At 35.1% G+C, this 21,759-nt stretch overlaps 1 long non-coding RNA gene across 1 annotated transcript; it reads left to right on the plus strand.

Annotated features, from left to right (window-relative positions):
* The first annotated feature begins 16,835 nt into the window (after positions 1-16,835).
* Positions 16,836-20,813, plus strand: LOC131077748 (uncharacterized). Its single transcript, XR_009371902.1, has 3 exons — positions 16,836-17,117; positions 18,841-18,891; positions 20,557-20,813. It is a non-coding gene; the product is annotated as an uncharacterized LOC131077748 (long non-coding RNA).
* Positions 20,814-21,759: the final 946 nt, after the last annotated feature.

Here is a 21,759-nt window from a genome sequence, read left to right on the forward strand (position 1 = left end):
AGAATCCATTTGAACCTGGATCAATCACAAGGCTTTGGAAAATGATAGATCAAAGTGAAGCATTGCGTACTGCAATACCAGAATATTTAAAACTTGTTGATTAATGTCAAACAATGATATTGGGGTTGGTGGAAGATGAGAGAGTTTTCAGTGCATTAGGGATTTTGAAATCAAAGATCAAAAACAAATTAGACAAAAAATTGGAAACTTGTTTGAGGTTGTTTGTAACTCAGTATAATGTTAGAGATTTTCCATATGATAGGACACTGACAATCTGGAATTCCATGCATGAAATATGAGGGTTGTGCAACACTTTAAAATCTGGTTGTACTACTGCTAGTGCTAGTGCTGAGACAAATTATGGATCGTAGACTCAGAGTCAACATGAAGACGAAGAAATTTTTGAATACCAGACTCAGAATGAAGATGAACCTGTTAGTACTAGTCAGTTTCTGAATCTTGAGTCCATTTGGGATATAGAAGCCTCAGACTGAGTCACTGAAGTGAATTAGCAATCAGTTTATAGGTATTTATAATTATACTATAGTTCTTGAGTCATATTACAATTTCAATTTGCAATACTATAGTTGTCATTGATAATTTTTGATATTGTATTCCTTGAATTTGTCAATCAGAACGGATACTTATTTCATATTTTAAATTATGAATTTGAATTATTAGTAAACAATTAGAATTTATTTTTTGAATTATTAGTAAATTGGTTCCACATTATGTTGAACATGAAATGCAACAATTTGTGTCACAAGATCCATAAAATGAATCATATTGCATAACTGTTAGAACCTTTCTACTATTCTACATTAAATTCTTAACATGATGTTCATGGCGATTAGGGTTTTGTGTTTGTTTTTTGTCTTAGTTGGCTAGTAAACCGAAGTTGTCGTGCGTTGAAAATTTGAGTTGTCCTCTCTTTATTTGTCCATGTCAACATCAAGTGTGGTCAAACGGTGGGTAAGACAATGAGACATGTTTAATGTTTCATCTATAACTCGCAGATAAATTTCATCTTTATCAATTTAAGTGGTGAGTTAGCGAGTGTTGGTTTGGGTTTAAATCGCGAGGTCTCTAGTTTTTTGAGTGTTAGCATTTTATGTTAGCGAGCTGGAGATTGTTAATGAAATTTATTTGGTCGTGAGGAATCGAATTGGTTTGATGCCATGCATTATAGCCGCGAGAGTTAGCAAGTAAGTCATTAATGGTCTGTGTGCCACTGCTCGTGCCTATTTATGACAGTAATTAACATAAAACATCAATTTTTGTTGGTACTCGCTAGGTCGCTGTGGTTAAGAGATAAATAGTTTTGAGATTTTATGGTTATCGCTAGGTCGCAGGTCCTTTATCATCAAGTCAATTTAAGTCGCGAGTTTGCGAGTACTGGGAGATTTTAGGTGTCGCTATCTCGCAAGATGTTTTGCACTTGACCATTTTATGTTGTGAGGTTGCGACTGGGTGTGATTTTATGTTATCGCAAGGTCGTGAGGTGTTCGCAGTTAAGTCATTTTAATTTGCGATCATGCGATGTGGTTGGTATCCTAGCTTAGTTGGTTTTGTTGCTTGCTCGCAGGTTTTGAAGTTATTTAGCATTTTATGTTGCGATCTGGCGACAAGTAAGTTTTGGTCTGATTTTGTGGTCATCGCATGCTTGCGGGTTTGTAAGTCTTAAGTCAAAAAGTGTTGCAAGCATGCGATGGCGGTTAAGTGTCTTGTTGTCATGGGATTGCAAGGGTTTAAGTCAAGTTAAGTTTTGAGTTGTGAGCTTGTGATGAAATAAGTTGTTTTGTTAGATTTGCAATGGTCGCCAGCTCGCGGGTAAAGAAAGAATATTACAAATGTTGTTGTGAGGTTGCGATTGAAGGGCTTGATGAAGATCAATGGATTTCGCTCACTTGTGAGATTCTTTGAGGATTCGTAAAAGGGGTTGCGAGCTTGCGATTAAGAGGATTTGGTAGCATTGTCGCTAACTCGCCAGTTACTTTCCAAATTGTTATAACCAGTTGCGAGTGTGCGATTAAAGATGGGGATTGACACGTGGAATTGTTTGTCGGGTTTTGTAAAAGTGTTATGAGCATGCGATGGCAGTTAAGTGTCTTGTTGTCGTGGGATCACAAGGGTTTAAGTCAAGTTTTGAGTTGCGAGCTTGCGATGAAATAAGTTGTTTTGTTAGATTTGCAGTGGTCACTAACTTGCAGGTAAAGAAAGAATATTGCAAATGTTGTTGCGAGGTTGCGACTGAATGGCTTGATGCAGATCAATGACATGAATTCAAATTTCACTCAAGTACTTCAACTTTGACTTAATGCCACAATAGCTAGTTCATGCACATTGCAAGTGTGGCAATTAATGAGACTTGAGAGAAGTGACAACGCCCAAATACCATAAATTGCATGATCGAGCCGAGATTTAAAAAATAATTGCATTAATGCATTCTATCTTTGAGGTAATCCAGTGAATTGAGCTCTGCAACAACGTTGGAGAATTCAGAGTGTTGGGTGTGGGGAAATTTCAGAAAATTGGTTAAGTTTTTCTCCTGCAGCTAAAATGAGCAAGGCGATGAGTGGAACTGGAGGTTCCAAGCCCAAGGCCACGACAAGTGGAGGACCTGGGGGTTCCAAGCCTAAGGCCATTGAGGAAAAGATGGTTAAGAAATACAAAGAAGAATTTGTAGATTTGCTGCCAGGGACTTCTGTTGCTTTGAATACAAATGATTTGGCATGGAAAGATATATGGAGCCAATGCAGAAACCTGACCATGCTTCATATGAATGGTTCTGCTTTGTTTCATTATTTATGGAATAATAGGGTTAAGGGTATCCCGATGTTAAACCCTTGGGATTTAAATATGGCAAAGTTAATTGTGCTAGATGTGTATGTTGATGTGGATTTGATTAAAGAGTTGGCCAAATGCTATTGCCTAGTATCTAGGGTAATAAGAAGAAAGAACTAGTTTGCCCTAGTTTCAATTAACAGAGATAGCTTTGTTGAAGCTTTCCGGATTACCGGTGCTGCATGTACAGATATAGATTTGGAGTGGATTGTAGAGGATGATGACAAATACAAAGGTGTTATCAAGAAGCATGCAATGCCCAGATACATGCCTAGGGTGAATAGGAAACCAATTATAATTCCAGATATTATCCAACCACAATTTCACATCACACCTTTCCACCATTATATACATTGTACAATCTATGGATTATGCAGAGTGTTGGGTTTTGATGGAGATTCAACAGTGTCAACTAAATTACTGTTGATGGCTATGGACATTCAACACCCAAATGTTAACAAAGATTACGATTATGTGAGCTATGTGGTTGAACACATTCCTAATGCTCTAGTTGAAATTCAGAGTGGTGCACCCAGTCCTACATTCAAGCATTATTCATTGCTGATGCATTTAATCTTGTTCTATAATGTTGAGTTCATGGATAAAGAATTGGAGATTTTCAAAGAAGAATTGGGTGTCTTAATGCCAATACAAAGATGGACCCTGGTTTGGGATAGTAGTTCTCCCCATTCTTCTTTCCTTTTCTTTGAAAATTGGATTGTTTTGCCAATTATAGAAATGCTAGGAATAAATAGGGAAAGATTGTCAATTAATGTTAGGAGAGTTTTGAGACCTTACTAGTATGTTCCAAACTGGTCTATTTCACATAACTGGGGAGACTTTTTCTTTTTTGATAACTTTACTGTGATCAAAGTCTATGGGTGTCCTCAGCCTCCCCATATTTTACCAAAATTTGTTCCAATTAGGATTGCTTTTATGAAGTTTATTTGGCAATTGACCCTAGTTGAAAAAGAATACCTTGAGAAACACAGGAAGGGTTCTCTTCTTCCTAGGCTTTGGGTTGCATCTGATTTTACCATTGGTAGGAGTTCCTTTGATGAAGTAAACAATTTCCTTAAACAATATAGGTTGGTTAATACTGTGTCTAGATTTTGTGATCCTGAACAATTTATAAAACATGCATTGCCAAAAATGACACCTTGGGCCACAATAAAGAACCACGAACCATTGGATGATGAAGATGTGGTTAGAAATTTGCTAAAAAAAGAGGAAGTACAAGAAAGGAGAATAAAATGGAAAAATTTGATGAGAGTTGAAGCAGAATTGAAGGCTGCTGACCCTAGTTTCTCAGGTTTTTGCCCTAATAACCTGTACCTAGAGAGGATTAACAAAATGTTTAGTTTATATGAAACTCTAATGGAACAAATGCCTCAAATTTCAGAAGTGGCTTCTCAGCAGCAAGACCCCCAAGTGGACATTAATCACATGACAAGAGGCCACTTAGTGTGTATGCCGATGATGTAAAGAATGGGGATGAAGTTGAATCTACCCGAGTGCCACCTGGAAAGAAACAAAAAACCAAAGAGGTCTATACAATTGTGAGGAGAGACACTGCTAGAGCAATTGTTACAGAACAAGGACACTACTTTCATCTAATAAGGACACATCTTAGAGAAGCGGGGCAGAATGAAGAACAGGGAGAAACAAACGAAGCCCTTGCTCAAGACTTTGATGAGCATGTGATGTTGTCAAATGAGTTCATGAAAGATGATGACTTTATTAAGTCAGATAAATTTAAATTTTTTTGACAAGGTTGAAACAAAATCAATTAAGACAAAATCTGATCATAGAGGAAGGAAATGTAGAAACGAAAGAGGAGATCATCAAGGCACTACAGGAATATGATCCTGACAGGGAGCAAATATCTATGGAATAGGCAAGACAATTGATTAAGAGTACTGGTATGATTATGATGCCTAACTGGGATATCCGGTTTATTTTTATTATTGATCAAATTAGGAAGCAAGAGGACCCAATGTTTAAAACTGAATTTGAAATTGGAGATGTAATAAGAGGATCAAGGTTTAATCTTAAGTCAAAGACACTTGCTACTTGGTCTTTGTCCCCTTCCACTCAAAAGCCCCACCTTCTAAATAACCAAGTAGAAAAGAAATCTAACAAAATGATTTGGAATTTGCAGAACACAACTGACACGAAGATTGCCTCATTTTTTACTCAAGTTTCTTTCATGAATTTATCAAAAACAAAGGATTTGCCAAGAAGATACACAGAAACATATAGCCAATTGATTGCATTATCTAAAAAATATGAAGAGACACTGATGAAGAAGGGCACTCTGGAGGAAGAGTTAGTGGAGTTGAAAGAAAAAATTGTAAATGAGCCCCCTCCAATACATATTACAGAACAAGTACAAGAAATACCAGCTGATGTGACAACAAAAATGAAGGAATACACAGAGAAAATTGAAAATCTTGAAAAGGAACAAAATGTGAAGGGTATCTCTCTGATGTCAGGAATTTTGAAACATAGGATTAATGTATTGAAAGGAAAATTGATGGTAGTGCATGATTTGCACATTTCTTTGAAAGAGGCAAGTAAAACATCCTCTAAGGCTGTCGCTTTTCTTGGACCTTTGTTCAATGTTTGGTTAGGAAGAAGCAGATTAATGGATAAGCTAGATACTGTAATGATGTATAGTGATGAGTTCCCTCCCAAGATCAATGACACTAAAGACATGGTGGAGGTAATGAATGCAACTTATGCATTTTTCATAGGGAATGATGTGCTTATAAATGAAAAATTGCAGACATTTGGGGAAGGTTATAGTAAATTGGTGCCTTCAATTTATGGTAGTAATGGAGATTTGAAATCAGTTTCTGATTGGACCAACGAATTTGATTTGATTCTGGAGCAAGAAGAAATAATCAAGCATATAGATAAACATGTTGATACTGATTTTCTTAACATTATGCTTCATTCACTGTTCAAGGTTGAAGTTGACCATGCAAAGTTTATTGTTGAGGCTAGGGCAGTTATAGATGCTAGATGGATAGATTTAGTTGCAAAGTTGGAAGAGGTAAAGGCATTCAGTTGGCCAACAAACAAAGAGGTGGACAGGTGGCAAGCCATGCTAAAAGCAAAGCAAAAGAAGAAATGTCAGGTTGAGGTAGCTACCCAAGATTCCTCACAGTAATTCTAAGCTTGTTGAATCCTCATCTTATAAAAGGATTCCAAGATTAATTTGAGAGGGATGGCCACTTTTTCTTTTTGATCGGTAGTGAGGGATGGCCAGTTGGCCACTTTTATTATTGTTGAAAACTCTTATATAGTTAGAATAGTTCAACTGTTCAAGAATTTGATAAGTGCATAGTTGAATCACATTTTGAGTTTACTTTTTGATATCATTATGATTATAATATCAATATCATTTGCAGTTTGAGATCTTCACATAATTGTCTTTGTGTTGAATTTATGTTTTCACTGTGAATTGATTGGTCAAGGGTTTTTCAGTTTATGTATGAATCTGGGTTGTGTATGTAATGAGATATTCATTCCTATTTATCTGCAAATGAATCTTATTGAAGTTTATTATCAGGTTGTCTTTGAATTGTAAGTGACTCTATGCCCTAGGATAAGGCACTGGTTTGTTGTCTTGATAATGACTTGGTGAAGTGACCTACCAATTATAATAGTTGATTCATTGTGGGTGAATATGTTTTCTTGTTTGCCTTTGATTGTAAAATTGTGATTTGTCTATAACATCTATCATGGAATTGGATCCTCAAAAGATATTCCCTTTAATTGAGTTGCATGCATGTTGTACTAATTGTGTTGTATTCCTATCTATTGTGGTGTTTGATACTTTCATTCTTAATACTCTTATGATTTTATATGCTATGGTCCATGGATGTTTATGTAATATATATGCTATGGGTGTTTATGTAATATATTATGCATTATTGGGCATAATAGGAAGCATTAAATGAAAAATTACATACACCATAACAATGCAACAAATGAAAAAAGTTAAAACTCATGATTCTGATCATTTGAAAGAGATAGAATTATACACCAGAGAGAAATAGATCAGAATTTAACTTCTATTGAATAAAATTACTACTTTTGTCCAGATAGAATTATACACCAGAGAGAAATAGATCAGAATTTAACTTCTATTGAATAAAATTACTACTTCTGTCAACCGTCACAAAATAAATTTATATATAACTCCTTCAAGAACCTGCACAAAGCTTGACAATAAATGCTTTTCATTTGCTCTGTAAATGACTATACAACTTGCTCCCTTCACCTAGAGTCTAGAATCACTACTGGAACCAGAAAAGGAACCCCAATGATTATACAACTTGCAAAATTGCTTGAGCCATGCCATTATCACCCTGATGCCTTCAGATGGAATGTGAGATGTTACCTTTTGTCCAACAGATCGTTTCCAAATAGAGGAGGAAGCCTTCATGCCCAGGAACAGAGAAAATGGAAAGAGGAGGTCGAGCCTTCATGCCCACGATCAGGGAAAGTGGAAAGAGGAGCTTTAGGGTAAATGTAATATGTTGGGGAGGGGTTGCAGCTTCCATGTCATCACAAAGATGACTGGCTGCCACTCCCCACCCAAACAAATCCTTCTTTCATTCTTCTGCGGGCTCCTTCTTCAAACCCCCTGCCATCCTGTGGTAGAGTAGAAGCAGAGGACGTGTAATGCTTGGCCTTTCTTGATAAGAAAAGGCTTTCACACCCCCTCTGGAAATCCTTCTCACTTTCACAACCCTTCTAACAATAAACAAACTCACATAGGAGAAAACAAAAAAACACCCATCCGGTATCATAGAGAACACACCAACTCCATGCACGATCCTGCTCAAACATCATGTTCCTTTCTTAGGAAACAACCACTCTCACAAAATGAAAAATGTTTCTTTTCTCTTCTACCAATTAAGTCACCACTCCATTGTATTTATAACCTTTTAACACTTCATTTGGTGATGCTCATTCACGTGAAAAATCATCATTTTGGTGTTTTTCAACATGACTATAGACTCTAGAAGTCACTGTCATGCCTATCAAATCCACTGCATCCCGCTAAGGCTCATCTATTGTGAATGATTTTGTTCTGATTTTATTCCTCCTTGATTAGACAAATTCTATTTCAGAATCCCTGACAACAAGCAACCTGAGCTCTGATTTCTCAGAGAAATCTGTGATCTCCCATCTCTAACTCAGAAGCTATCCAATCCTTTTATGCCTCTGAAACCATCATCCTCACTTGTCTAATCAACCTTGACTCTAGCTTGGTTTGGGTTTACATCGCAAGGTCTCTAGCTTTTTGGGTGTTAGCATTTTATGTTACCGAGCTGGAGATTGTTAATGAAATTGCTTTGGTCACGAGGTCTCGAGTTGGTCTGATGTCATACATTATAGCCATGAGTAACTCATTTCATACAGTTGTTGCTAGCTCTCATGTTTGTTTAATGTTAGCATTTTTAGGTCGTGAGCTAGCGACTAGACAATTTGTGGTTAAGTTTTATGGTTATCGCCAGCTCGCAAAGTTAAATGTCTAAAGACCTGATCAAGTCACAAGCTTGCGAGTGAAGTGCTAGTGATTAAGAGATAAACAGTTTTATGTTGGCGAGTACGCAGCAAGGGTTAAAGTTACCACTATCTCCAAGTCGCTACGGTGCTGAGGACTTAACATTTTGTGGTCGAGAATTGGCTAGTGGCAGTTCAATTTCCTCGAGTCACTAGATCTTGAGGTTATGAAGGCTTAGCATTTTCAGCTTGCGAGTTGGAGATAGAGTCGTAAGGGCTTATCGCTAGGTCGCGAGATTTACTAATGGGCAGTTTTTTAGGTAGAGAGTTGATGACTGTGTGCCACGTGTTTTAATGACTTAATATCTTGAAATCACCAATATTTTTTTTTATGGTTTGAAAATAGCTTGAAATCGCCAATATTTTTTTTTTTATGGTTTGAAAATAGGCTGAAATCACCAATATTGTTTTTTAGTGGTTTGAAAATAGGTTGAAATCGCCAATGCAAATATTTTTCTGGTTTTAAAAACATTACAATTCACCCATGAAAATGTTTTTTTGGTTTTAAAAACATTACAATTCGCCAAGATTTTTCACAAACTTTGAGCGATCACGGCTAATTCGCCAATAGAGATTATTATTTTTTCTTCGTAAACTGCAAAAATTCGCTAGTAAAATTATAATTTTCCTCGAGAATTATACAACTTTCGCCATATTTTTACACCTTGTCCAAGGGGGGGGAGGGGGGGTTCTTAAAGTTTTCCCTGGATCAAGTCGTGAATGATTTGAGAGAAACAAAGAAACAAACGAGTTTTCATGCGTAAGAGAAGACTATGAATTAATGTTGCAAGAGAAGCCTATAAGACAACTTGTGGCTGTAGTGGACAATGGTGGAAGATGTGACAAAGGCAAGTTTGGAAAGGAGGCTACTTTGTTGGCCATAGAGATAACCGCCCACAACAGGGATACCAGTGAGTTTTTAAGCCCTGCAGATGAACGCAATAATTTTTCCTTCAATTCCAAGGATGAAGATCGTGGTCTTGGTCAATATGATTTTTCTGAGAGAAAATTCGAAGCAGGGGAAAAGGCAGTAAATGTGGAAGTTGCAGAAGGCATGGTTTTTGTAAGAATGGAAGGGAGTCAAAATGGCGACGTCGTGGAGGCTGTTCGTTGTTCTTTGACCCTTGCAGATGGAATGTTATTTGACAGAACTGTCACAAATTCCATAGACATAGACTCCAACTTGCTTGCAAAGCGAGTTCAAATCAACAGAGAGAATGCTAGATGTTTTCCTATCAAAGAGGAAATTCTAGTTGAGGAGGAGATTATGGATCACCACACTGCAACAAATACGCTTGGAAAAAGATTTGGCTCATCGAGTAATAAAAGTGTTATGAGTGCCAAGAACATTTTGACTGACTTAGCAAAACAAAATTCTCCCTTAACTACTCCTCTAGGTGGAAGGTTCTGTGAAAGCATCATCACAAGCTCCACGGACATAAGACATCTCAGTAAAGAAGGGGCAAAGCACATGCCGTTACTCATGCCCGCCGGTAGTCATGTTGCCTCTGACTGTATTCATACCGTGGATTACTTGTCGTTGGTAGAACACGCAGATACCGTTACTCTACATATGGAATTAAGTGCAGCCATAATTGTAGAGGACCCAGGTGGCATTTGTACAAGTGTTTTTGAGCGTGTGAAGTTGTACTTCGATGATGTGCTTTGGACAGCGCTTGAAGCACATTTTCAGAATGATGGGTTTGAACAAGTTCGCGAGCCTAGTGCTGACAGTGCAGTTGATTTGCCAGACCGCCTAGAAGAGGACCAGTGGACCCAACTGCCCGGTTACTGGCAAGAGGTGATGTTTCAGAGAATTGATGATTACCTGCATGTGAAATTGCAGGAGAAGGAGGAAACGACCGATGTTTTGTGTGTCTCTCACATGAGTGTTGGGAATCTGGCGGACTTGGTTGATGATGAAAATATTGCCATAGTTTTGTTTCTTGTGAGGCTTGAGTTTTGTGTTTGGATATTAGAATCTAGTAATGGTGATTTTTTAGATGTTCGATTACGGGGTAGCTCAAGAGTAGCAGGAGACTCTGCTGAAAGTATGTATTTTATACCTATTCTTCAATATAGATTAATGGGGGTAGTAATAAGAGATTCGATTCAGATTTGGGTTCGAGAAGACTCATTCGAAGTGTGCTAGAACAAAGTCTGGCAAAGTTAAAATCTTCCATGGGTCTGGTTCCATAATGATCAAAATGGAATGCAAGGAATGTTGTTGTGCATGGCTATACCGGTTGGACTTCACGGGGGAGATTGTTCAGATGTGAAGCACAACAGTCGCATGATTGTTTGTTTCCCTTCCCTAGACTCTTCATTTAATATCTGACTTAATGTATAAATAGATGTGTATAGCCATATACTAGATATTGCTTAATAGATTATTTCCCTGCTTGAGAGTGGACGTAGGCATTTGCCGAACCACTATAAATCGTATCTCGTGTCTCATTCTTTAACTCTGTTTTTCTTACATTATTTCATGTTATTTCTCTGCTCTATTTAAAGTAACAATTTAATGGGACATTGAGAACAAAGATGTTCTTAAGATAGGTATATGGGGGCTTAATGGGATTGGCAAAACCACAGTTTCAAAGGCCGTTTACAACTGTATCTTAAAAGATTTTGATGCCTATTGTTTTCTCTCGGACGTTAGTACCAAGTGGCAGCACAAGGATGGGCTAAAGAAGTTACAAGAACAATTAATGGGAAACTTACACTTGAGGAAGGACTCCATATTTAATGCTCCCGACGAAGGCCGTTCAGTGGAGGCACAGGTATTTACAACAATTTCTTATCAAATTAGAAACCATTTTAAGTTGGGTATAGCTGATGAAGAATGTTATCCATATGTAATAGAGTTTTTACTTTCGGTTCTTTCTTTAATAAAATGCTCGATTTGTATTTATGGTCACTTTTAATGTGACTGTTAAAAACAGGTTTCCGTTCTGAAGCGCATCCTCGTAGTTTTAGACGACGTTGTTGCTAGCAAGCAGCTGGAGACTCTGATAGGGGGGAATTGGGTAGGCCCAGGCAGCAGAATAATTGTTACAACCCCCGATAAGCATGTATTGAACAGGGCACAGATAAACGCAATTTACAAGATGGAGGAACTAAAGGATGCTGAGGCTCTACGTTTGTTCAGTTGGTCCTGAACCAGATGCAAAATGATTTAACAGCCATTGGTGGAATGCCACGGCCTCTCGAAATTGTGGGAGGTTTCTTGAGCGACAAAATGGGTAATTCTGAATGCTGGAAAGAAGCCTTGAACACACCACAGAGCATATGTCATCAAAAAAAGTTCAACGAGCTCAGGCCTTCTTACGATAAACTAAGCTTTCAAGAGAAAATAATTTTCTTGGATATTGCTTGCTGCTACATAGGAAAAGAGACAGAGCTGGGATCCGCATACGGCTATCAAAAATCTTGACCTCAAATCGCTTATAAGAATTAATGATGATAAATTCATGATGCACAGCCTTCTCAGAGATCTAGGAGAAGCAATTAGCAAGGCAGAGGAGACTGGAAACACGAAAGGTATAAATTTAAATCTCTAACACTATTAAGAAAACTATTTAAAAAATATACATAGCTGAAAATACAATGTAAGCATTAAATGCTCTGCTAAGAATTAAGCGATCAGCCCAAAAGAAAGACTGCATATTATCAATGACGTTGGCTGTTTATTCAATTTCAAAACACAGCAAAATGAAGAAATTTTATTAATTATTGCACTATATGAACTAGCTCGTCTCCTCGTGCAAACCAAAATAGAACGCAACTATGCTGCTGCAATTTCATGTAAACTAAATTAAAAATGAACTGTGCATAGATGTACACTGCGTGTACATGCAACTTATTATGCATTATAATGCAAAACTGTTGATGATTGATCATGCATGTTTTCATTCTCGTCTGTTGAATTGAATCCTAACTAGCATATTAATTCCTCTGTATATTTTTATTCTTCTGCCGTCTGTTGTCCAGTGTCTTGTCATCTCCATTCACTCTGATCGAGCATAGGATACATTTCAAGATGATTTTAATTGCAAAATCTCCTTGCTCAGATTTTTCCAGTGATTAGTAACTGCATTTAATATGTTTTTTTAATTGTTTTTAGGAAGGAAAGGTGTAGTTTTAAATGTATGCATGTAAAAGAACAGTCTAGACACATCTAGCTGCAACAACCAATGAAGAGATAAACAGGGGCACAAAAACTGGTTTTGCTGTAGCAACAACAGGTTGAGAAGAACGTAAAAAAAGGGCTCTATGTTATTACTCTTTATGAGCACAAGAAAGAGCAGCAGCTCTGTAATTTGAATGTTAATTAATCATAATATAATCATCTGTGTTCTATGTAATTTGCAGCTCTGTCTCTGTTATTGCTTCTTATTTTGGAAATATATAAAATATATATATCATTTGCAGTCTATCTCTGTTTTTTTTCTATTTATTCTTATATATGCATTCTCCTCTGCCTTTGTCATCATCATCCTCGATGAGCAATGAGGATGAGTCCTAATTTATGTTTCAAGGCAACAAAATTTCTTGTTTTAAGAGCTTTGCTGAAGGTATCAGCAATTTGTTCAAATGGTTGTTGCATTTTCACATCAAGTAAATAATGCATGAGTTCTAGATTTGATATTGTAAATTTTTGTTTCATTTCTCCTTCAAATTTCTCATAGACACAACTTATAAAATATAGCTTCTCTGAATAGTAGCTAACCACTAACCACGTTCTTGACAACAACAATCCATAGATGACCAAAGCTAAATGGACTTATGTGGTATGTGAAATGTAGTTTTACTGTTGTCCTATTGTGTCCTATTAACTTCTGATATTTCTATTATGCTGATTGCTCTCAGATTGCATTAGTGTTGCTTCAAGATGACCAAAGCTAAATGGACTTATGTGGTATGTGAAATGTAGTTTTATTGTTCTCCTATCGTGTCCTATTAACTTCTGATCTTTCTATTATGTTGATTGCTCTGAGATTGCGTTAGTGTTGCTTCGAGATGACCAAAGCTAAATGGACTTATGTGGTATGTGAAATGTAATTATGCAACTATGTGGATAATGTAATGCAATGATGTATATGAGTAATATGATATATGCACTACAATGAGACCACACTTAGCCAAAGGCACACTTTTTGATTGCTTGATTGCTCTAAAATGCTGGATTTCTCTAAAAATGCTTGATTGCTTGGAAAATGGCTTCCTTTTATAGATTTTGCAAGATTAAAGTCCTATGTTGTAAATATCAATGGTTGAGAGTGAATCTCAATAGGAGGAAGGGTTCAGAAGAATTAGTTGGAATGTGAGAGAGAAAGGGGGAAGATGTTCCTCCTACAATGACAAGGTGGAGGACAAGGTGAAAGAATATTACATATGGCATGATGCTCACCTTGACCAAGGATGAAGACCCCAAGAATATAGGATGGTTGGAGATAATATAGGCTTCCCAAGACAAGTGTAATCAACAATGTAGGGAAGTGGGAGAAAATTTAGGCATTGTAGGACAAGTGGATCTTGACTAGATTGATGTGGACAAAACCACCACCTAGGATGTAGGGGCGATGGAGAGAATAAAGGAAGTAAGAGGACACCTAAGTCTCCTCATCCTTTTGACTAGGAATGGGCGTTGAGGATAATTTAGAGAATTAAATATTAAAAATATTTAATATTTACTGAGCCACTTAGTTGTTGAGATGGTACAATTACTTGGAATTTAGATTGAGGCCTTATGTTGAATACGTGATTAAATTATTTTGAATTATTTAATCAAGATGAACTTTAGAAGAAATGATGAAATTTAATTAAATAATAATATTTAATTAAATATATAGAAATTGACAATGAAATAGAATTGAAATGTAAATAAAATAGTGTAATGGAAATGATTTCCTTTCGAGGGAAATGCTAAAAATGTCTAAAATACTAAGGTTATACCTCTTTATCAAGTTTTGTTTGTCTCCACAAGGAATCAGGGTTTCATGTACACAGTCTTCATAAAGCATAGAACATGAATGTCATCTCCAATGCTTGAATCTTGACTTCACTTCTACTCCAATGCTTGAAACAAGACTGATTGCTTGCTCACTTGAATTTGAATGATTGTTTGATTGAATTCGTTAGGAGTGGATGTCAAAATGAGAGGAGTAGACCTCCTTTTATACATGCTAATTGAAAAACAAATTAATTTTTTGACTTGAGCCAACATGATCTAGGTTCTTACCCATTTCATGTAATTGTTAACAGGCTCCAAAATGGTCCCTAATTGGGAGGACCAAGGCATGGGCATTCTGGTTGTTGACTTGGCCAATTAGGGACTAAGGATTTTAGGGGAGAAAGTGTAGATGATGAAATTATTGAATTTGGTGCATGGTATGAGAAGAATCAAGGCTTGAAGTAGGCCTTGGGGAACGAATGCCAAGGTGAGGGCCCAAATGAGGACAAAATTGTAAGGGAGTACAATTTAGGACACTACACATAGTAGTCTATGTAGGAGTTAGCTGTTGCATAGTAGTCAATTAGAAGTTAAATTAGGTGTGATTTTTAGTTTAACTAGTAATTGCTTTGTAGTCCATGTAGGAGGGAAATCATGAGTTGAATTTTTAGTTTAAGCAGTTTTAACTGAGGTTGCTTTGTGGTCTACATAGGAGGGATTTTAGGTTTCTGATTATTGAATAAAATGGGATTGTTGGTAATGTAAGAGCTAGAATTTTGATGAATTTAATTTTCAGATTCAACAATAATGAATACAACATTGTGTCTCGATATCTTTGTTGTAAATTTTTGTTCTATTTATTCTTATTTCCTCTATTATACACAGAGTAAAGGTTGTTTATTTGCAAGATTTGTATCAACAAAACTCAACTTGCCTATGTATTGATTCATGATTTGCTTAAGCCTTTTATACCAAATCCTTTTCCTTAGCATATGGTGTTATTAGGGGATTTGTCTGGATTCCCTTCCAAATATAATTATATTTTATATTATTTTATAGTGGAGATTCTCTTTAAAAAAAATTAATAGAAGAATCAATACCTCATGAGACACTTGAAGCAAAGTACTAATGTGCACCTCTATAACCTTTTCCTGCATGAGACACTTGAAGCAAAGTACTAATGGGGGTCAATCTAGGGGAATCAAACCTACAACCATCATCCATGTTTTAAAATAGCTTGACCATTCAATATACTCTTGAGGCTTGATTTTATTTAACACTTGGAATGATAAATTTTTTATTATTTTTTCGATGTTCTAGTGCTCATAATTTCTTATTTTATTCTAAAGCCATGACTTTTTCTTATGTATTAATGCAAATTAAAGTGCAAGTGAATAAAGTTTCTCAATTCTCACTTATAGGTGTTCTTAGATTATTGCGATATTGCCCTATTTGTTGTTGCCACAATTGCTCTAGTACATGCTAGTCTGTATCTCGTGGTAGCATTGAAGATGCAAACAGCTTACTCATGAGAATTAGGATACGCATTCCCTAGCCTCTCCACCTTCTATAATAAGAGATCATGCTTGGAAAATATAGTCACAACCCACTCACCATCATCTTATTTCTCCCCTAGCTCTGCTTGACGGGAATATTAGCTAACCAAACTCTAGCAAGCTTTCTTTATTGGCTCTTGTTATTTCTCTTATTCAAATTGATATTAAAGAAACAAAATGATAATTTTCAATATGGTGATGATGGTTAGGACCCACCATGAATAGTTCAAACCCCATAAATGTGTAGGGTAAATTAGATGATCAAGACCTACCTTCTCTTCACTCTACTTCTTCTCGTCACTTAATGATCATTTATAGTTGTGTTGTTGTTCTTTGTTTTGAATTGTAACATTGATTGAAAATTTGAAGTGTGACTATTTCCATCCAATTTTATAAATATATGCATCATTATCTTTTTATTAATAATATATGTATTGGTCACTAAAAGAATAATACTAATTTTTTTGTAAGGTAATGTAAAAATAAAAAAATTATTATTTATTTTATTAGTTGGTTTCTCTTTTGATTCATAGCTTTTAGTGTGAAAATGAAAAGTTACTTACGATACTCAGAACATGAACAATCTTCAAGATCGTAAAGACTTTTATACATATACTCATGGTGGGTTACTTCTTTTCTAATAGATTTACTTTATAATCAATTGTTATTATTAGTCCCTGCCTTAAGCAGGGAACTATATGTTTTCATGTAACTCAATTAGTTTGTCAAATGAAATCAAAAATATTTAATTCTAAAGTTTTCTAAAGTTTTAAGTATGATTCTTTTGATTTTTTTTATTTTTCAAATTATTTTAATTTTTTCCTAAAAACATTATTGGCTGATAGAATTTTCCTGGGGGCTTAAATAAATTTTCAATAACAAAAAATATAGAAATTAGTTGGCACTATGTACAATTTCATTAATGCTATTTACTTATTTCTTAAATGCGCTGTACATTTCATTAATTTTTTAGATTAAAAACAAAGTAAATTTCATTAAAGGCTATTGAATGCAGAATTTAGTTGACGAAAATACTCTGGCTGCCTTCGCATCGAATAGTTACTGAGGTTCATTGCTTCTACAATTTTGTTGCATTCTCATTTGGCAGGGGTGAAAGATTTAAGGAAGCAGAACATTTTATTTGCTAAAAGTTTCCTAAGAAGACTGCATAAATCCAGGTATGATTTGTCAGCAATTCTTAGTTGCAGAAAGCTACCATTATTTCTTTGTTTTTGTTAGTAAAAAATTTCATTATTTGTTTTTTAATTAAAACCCCTATTTTTTTATTGCTCAACTTCATTGTTATTACTAATGTGGGTATTTTCCAGAATCGTTGATTATTGCCTGAGACTTTCTTTCATTTATTTGTTCACTGATAGGGGTTTTAGAGAACAGTATCCAGACATTTTTGCAGGAGCTTTGTTTGCTGTGACTTAATTTGAAGAATTTTCATTTAGCTTCATTTTCATTTTCAAGAATTTTGGCTCTATGGCCAATGCATAGGCTAAGGCTACTGATATCCTTCTGCACAGACACTTTGTCCTCCATGTCGTCCTTGTGTTGAGAAAAATTCTCCTTACAAAATCATAGATTTATCGCTGGAAACGAAACAGAAGAGGGGAAATGTTTTTCTTTTTATATTCCGTTGTCCACAAAATTCGCCACAACAATGGCAGGAATTTGAGTCGTTTCTGTAATCCATATGATTTTTTTAATCCAGCAAATCAACATCAGATTGGACAGTTTTGTTGTCCACTTGCATTAGGGATTTTTTAAGTCTGCACACCACTATAGGCTGGTCTTGTTACCCATCAACTACTCTTTGATCCCAACAAACAATTTCGAGGGGCAAACCATCCTCCCACCAAGTCAGCCATTCACCTATCAAATATTTGTAGGGAAAATTCTATAATCCTATTCAATTTGACCCTTCCATTGGTGTGCACTTAATAGGCTAAAGCTCGGGACTCTTTTTTGCAAATGTAGATAGAAATCTACATAATACCAATTCCATTCTTATTTCCCCGCAACTGGTAGGGGTTTCACCTTCAAGGCTGTTTGTGCAGTTGCAACAAATAACTCAGACAAAATTTGTGTGTATATTACAAACATTGCATTTCATGGCAGTTACAAAACCTGGGCATTCTCCATTTTTTCCGTTTGCATAATAGTATTACAGTATCAGCATGGCCTGTAGTCTTCTTACATTGCTTACTGGTGCACGGCGCCTATCCTATGCATTCCCTGTTTATTTTTCAAATTCATTTTGTACTGACATTTTGCATTTCTAATTGAATTTGAGGTCTTGTATCGAATATTGAATGAAGTATTCTTTAAATGAAATCCGTGTGAATTTGATAGGGATAATAGCTATCCTTGTTAAATGGAATCATAGGATTATAAATTTATAAATTTAAGCAGAATACAAGGACACTAGCGTTCATTTAGATTGAAGTTGTGTAATTATTTTGCAAGTGGGTATGATAAAAAATTCACAATGGAGTAAAGTGGATTCCTGAATCTTAATCTTTTTCCTTTTTCCTTTTTTCAGTTGGCTAAAACTTGAGTGAGCATACATCTGGCTTTATCATTCATGGAGTTTGATAGGGATATTCAGTATTTTAATAGTTTTATTATGCAACGCTTTTTGAATGGATTCGGGGACATATAAATTTTAGCAGAATATAGGGAAACTGGGGTTCACTTTTCTTGAAGTTGTGTTATTTTTTTTTTCTTTATTATTAGACAAGTGGGTTGGGTAAGAAACACCCAATAGAGAAAATGGATTCCCAAACTCAGCTTTTCTTCTTTTTATTTCAAGCATTGTGAATTTTTCCATTCTTAGTAAAGGATAATATTATGATATGAATTGACAATATAAATGTGTTTTTGTCTTGCAAGGTATCCTTTGCACAACACAGTCTTACCAATTTCACATGCTTACTGCTTAAGGTAGGTAGCTATTTCTTAAAGTTGTTTCTTTTGATTTGTTCTTCAAACATATATACCAAAATATTAGGCTTTGGTTGTTTTTCCATCTAGCCTAGGTAATAATTCATTGAGATGGAGTTTATTCATCTGTAAATCTTAGAGTTCTTGTATTCTGTAAGAGAGAGAGATTGTTGAACAAGTGTAGTGTAATTCTTTTAATTTTAATAAAGAAATAGATACAGTTTTTAAAGTGATATCTGAATAATAGTAAATTTCTCTGTCTTTTGAAATTACCTTAAGGTCATATCTTTGCTTCTACCAGTGTTGATAAGTTACATAAGTTACAGAGATGTAGTTTTCCATGCTAATTAAATAGGTGATGTGACACTTCTGAGGTATCAATAACAGTACACAATAGTTTTCTCCCTCAAAGATAGTTCAATATTAATGTGAAGCTCCTCAACATTTAAAGTTGTTTGAAGACAATAACAATACACAATGGTTTTCTCTCTCAAAGATAGTTTAATATTAATGTGAAGCTCTTCAACATTTAAAGATGCTTGAAGACAATTGTAGGCTTCAGATAGCTCATCTTGTAGTTTACTCTAGTTCATTTCATGTCATGTTGCTTCCTTTGCCAAGTTAATTGATTTAGATAAGAAACATTTTCTTATTTATCTTTTACCTTTTGCTACGATTTTCACCAATTGAATGATTTCATTCAATCAAGAGCATTAGCATAATTTCAATGTTCTTTTCCAAATAAAAGATAAGATATTACATAGTTGTTAGACCATGTATCCCAAATTAGATTTCTAGGAAAATATGGTTTTCCTCCTTTGTAAGCATCGAAATCACCTTAAGGTTCCATACACAATAGAACACTGACTAGTTGTACGTGTTGGTAGTATACGTTTATTAGTTATACTTTTTATTCCTATGGCATTTGTATATAAATGTTGTCCCAAAAAATTGCAGCTTATTACTTATACTTTTTATATCTATGAGATCCTTGTATAAATGTTCTTTGCAGCTATGTGCACATTCCCATGCTAGATTTCCCTAGTAACTATTCTTAATTATTATAGGACCAACAACCATTTAGAGAAATTCATGGGACATATTTAAAGTACATATTTGATGGTCTACATTCCATTGCTATTACTAGTTTAACCAAAAACCAAAAATTTTAATAGAAAAGAAGTTATTGTGATTTTTTGTTTTTGAAATGAAACCATGTGGTATTGATTTATGAGATTATTCAAGTCTTATGGCACTGTTTAAAAACTGCATCATTGATTTAGATTTTAAAGATAAATGCAATGTTCATGTCTACAACCTATTGCTCATATTTTAATCTTAGCAACTATGCTTTGAAAGTTAGTGTAAAAAATCCTTAACATTTAGGGGAACAAATGAAATCTAAGCAATAAGCATTATTGATGTTCATGCCTATAATATAGTCTAGTTATTGTGATATATCTATTGCTTTTGAAATGAAATCAAATGGTACTGATTTATGAGATTATTGAAATCTTATTGTATTATTTGAAAAGTTTATAGTTAGCCAAATGAATTCCATCAAAATTTGAGGCTTGCGTAGTCTTTTACTATTGCCAACTGCAGTGTTAATATTTGTGTCATTGCACTGTGCGTTCGTTACTTTGTTGCATTCTCGTTTAGCAGGAGTGAGTGGAAGATTTAGAAAGGCAGAAAATCGTTTGCAGAAAGTTCCCAGAACAACACAAGCACTTCCCAAAACAACACAAGCAGATGGTAGAAATCCAGGTATCATTTGCATTTGCTTGGAAGTTTCTTTGACATTTTTATCAGACCCATTTTTTTCATCGAGCACTAGCAGATCTTATGCACTCTCTACTTGTATAATAGTTTTGAAGACAAGTTCTTACAATACCACAACACGTTATCTTTTTCGCACTCAATATCAGCTATTAACTATTTTCAAAATCACATTATATGAATAAAAAAAGTTTTACTATCTCACTTATCTTTGTATGCTTTTTGCCTCGAAAACAGAGTCAAAATTTATTCTATAGTTTCCTATAGTTAACAGTAATTTATTTATTAAAATCAATTTCCTCTCTAATTACTTTGCCTTAACTTTTTTTAAAATATTTTTGTAAGCCCAAGCTACTGAATTGGAAAAATCCCCAAATGGACATTGGTTTTGTTTGTGTGATTTTTTTCACTATTTGTTCAGCAAACTTGAAATTGTTAATGCATTGTGATAGACGAGAACAAAATAAATAATTTTATTGTCGTACTGAGAAACTTATTGTGGTTTCTCTTACTATTTGTTCCTATTCTAATGTATCTGAGTCCAGTCGGAAAACAGTACAACACTTATCTTATTTTGTTTTGTAAATAACTAGTTAATTATCTTTAGCTAGAAACATTCAATAATATGCTTGGTTTTTGTAAATATAAATCTTCTGCACTGTCTACTTGTATAACAGTTTTGAAGACGAGTTCTTAGAACACTACAACACATTATCTTTTTCGCATTCAATATCAGTTAACTATTTTCAAAATTACTGAATTGTTTTTAACACTTCAATGCATTGCTAGCATGTTTTTAGCTAAAGGCAGGGACTCATGCTGTCTCACAGCTCTTGTTTTATAAATTTTTTATTGTTGGATGTCAACCATCCCCTGTTTTTTATAGAAAAAATAAATCTTTGGCGAGTCGCCCAAAGCTTCTTTGGACGTATTTGAAAATTGTTTGACAAATATTTAAACGTACATTGGACGGTCCGTTGCTCATATCTAATTTCCCGGGAAGACATTGCAGTTTCCGATGGCCCTATCTTATACATTTTTTCTTTATTCTAAAATTAAATAATAGTTTTCTCCGAGTGTATGGGATAA

The sequence above is a fragment of the Cryptomeria japonica genome, chromosome 3 (genome assembly GCF_030272615.1).
Source record: "Cryptomeria japonica chromosome 3, Sugi_1.0, whole genome shotgun sequence".
Lineage (NCBI taxonomy): Eukaryota > Viridiplantae > Streptophyta > Pinopsida > Cupressales > Cupressaceae > Cryptomeria > Cryptomeria japonica.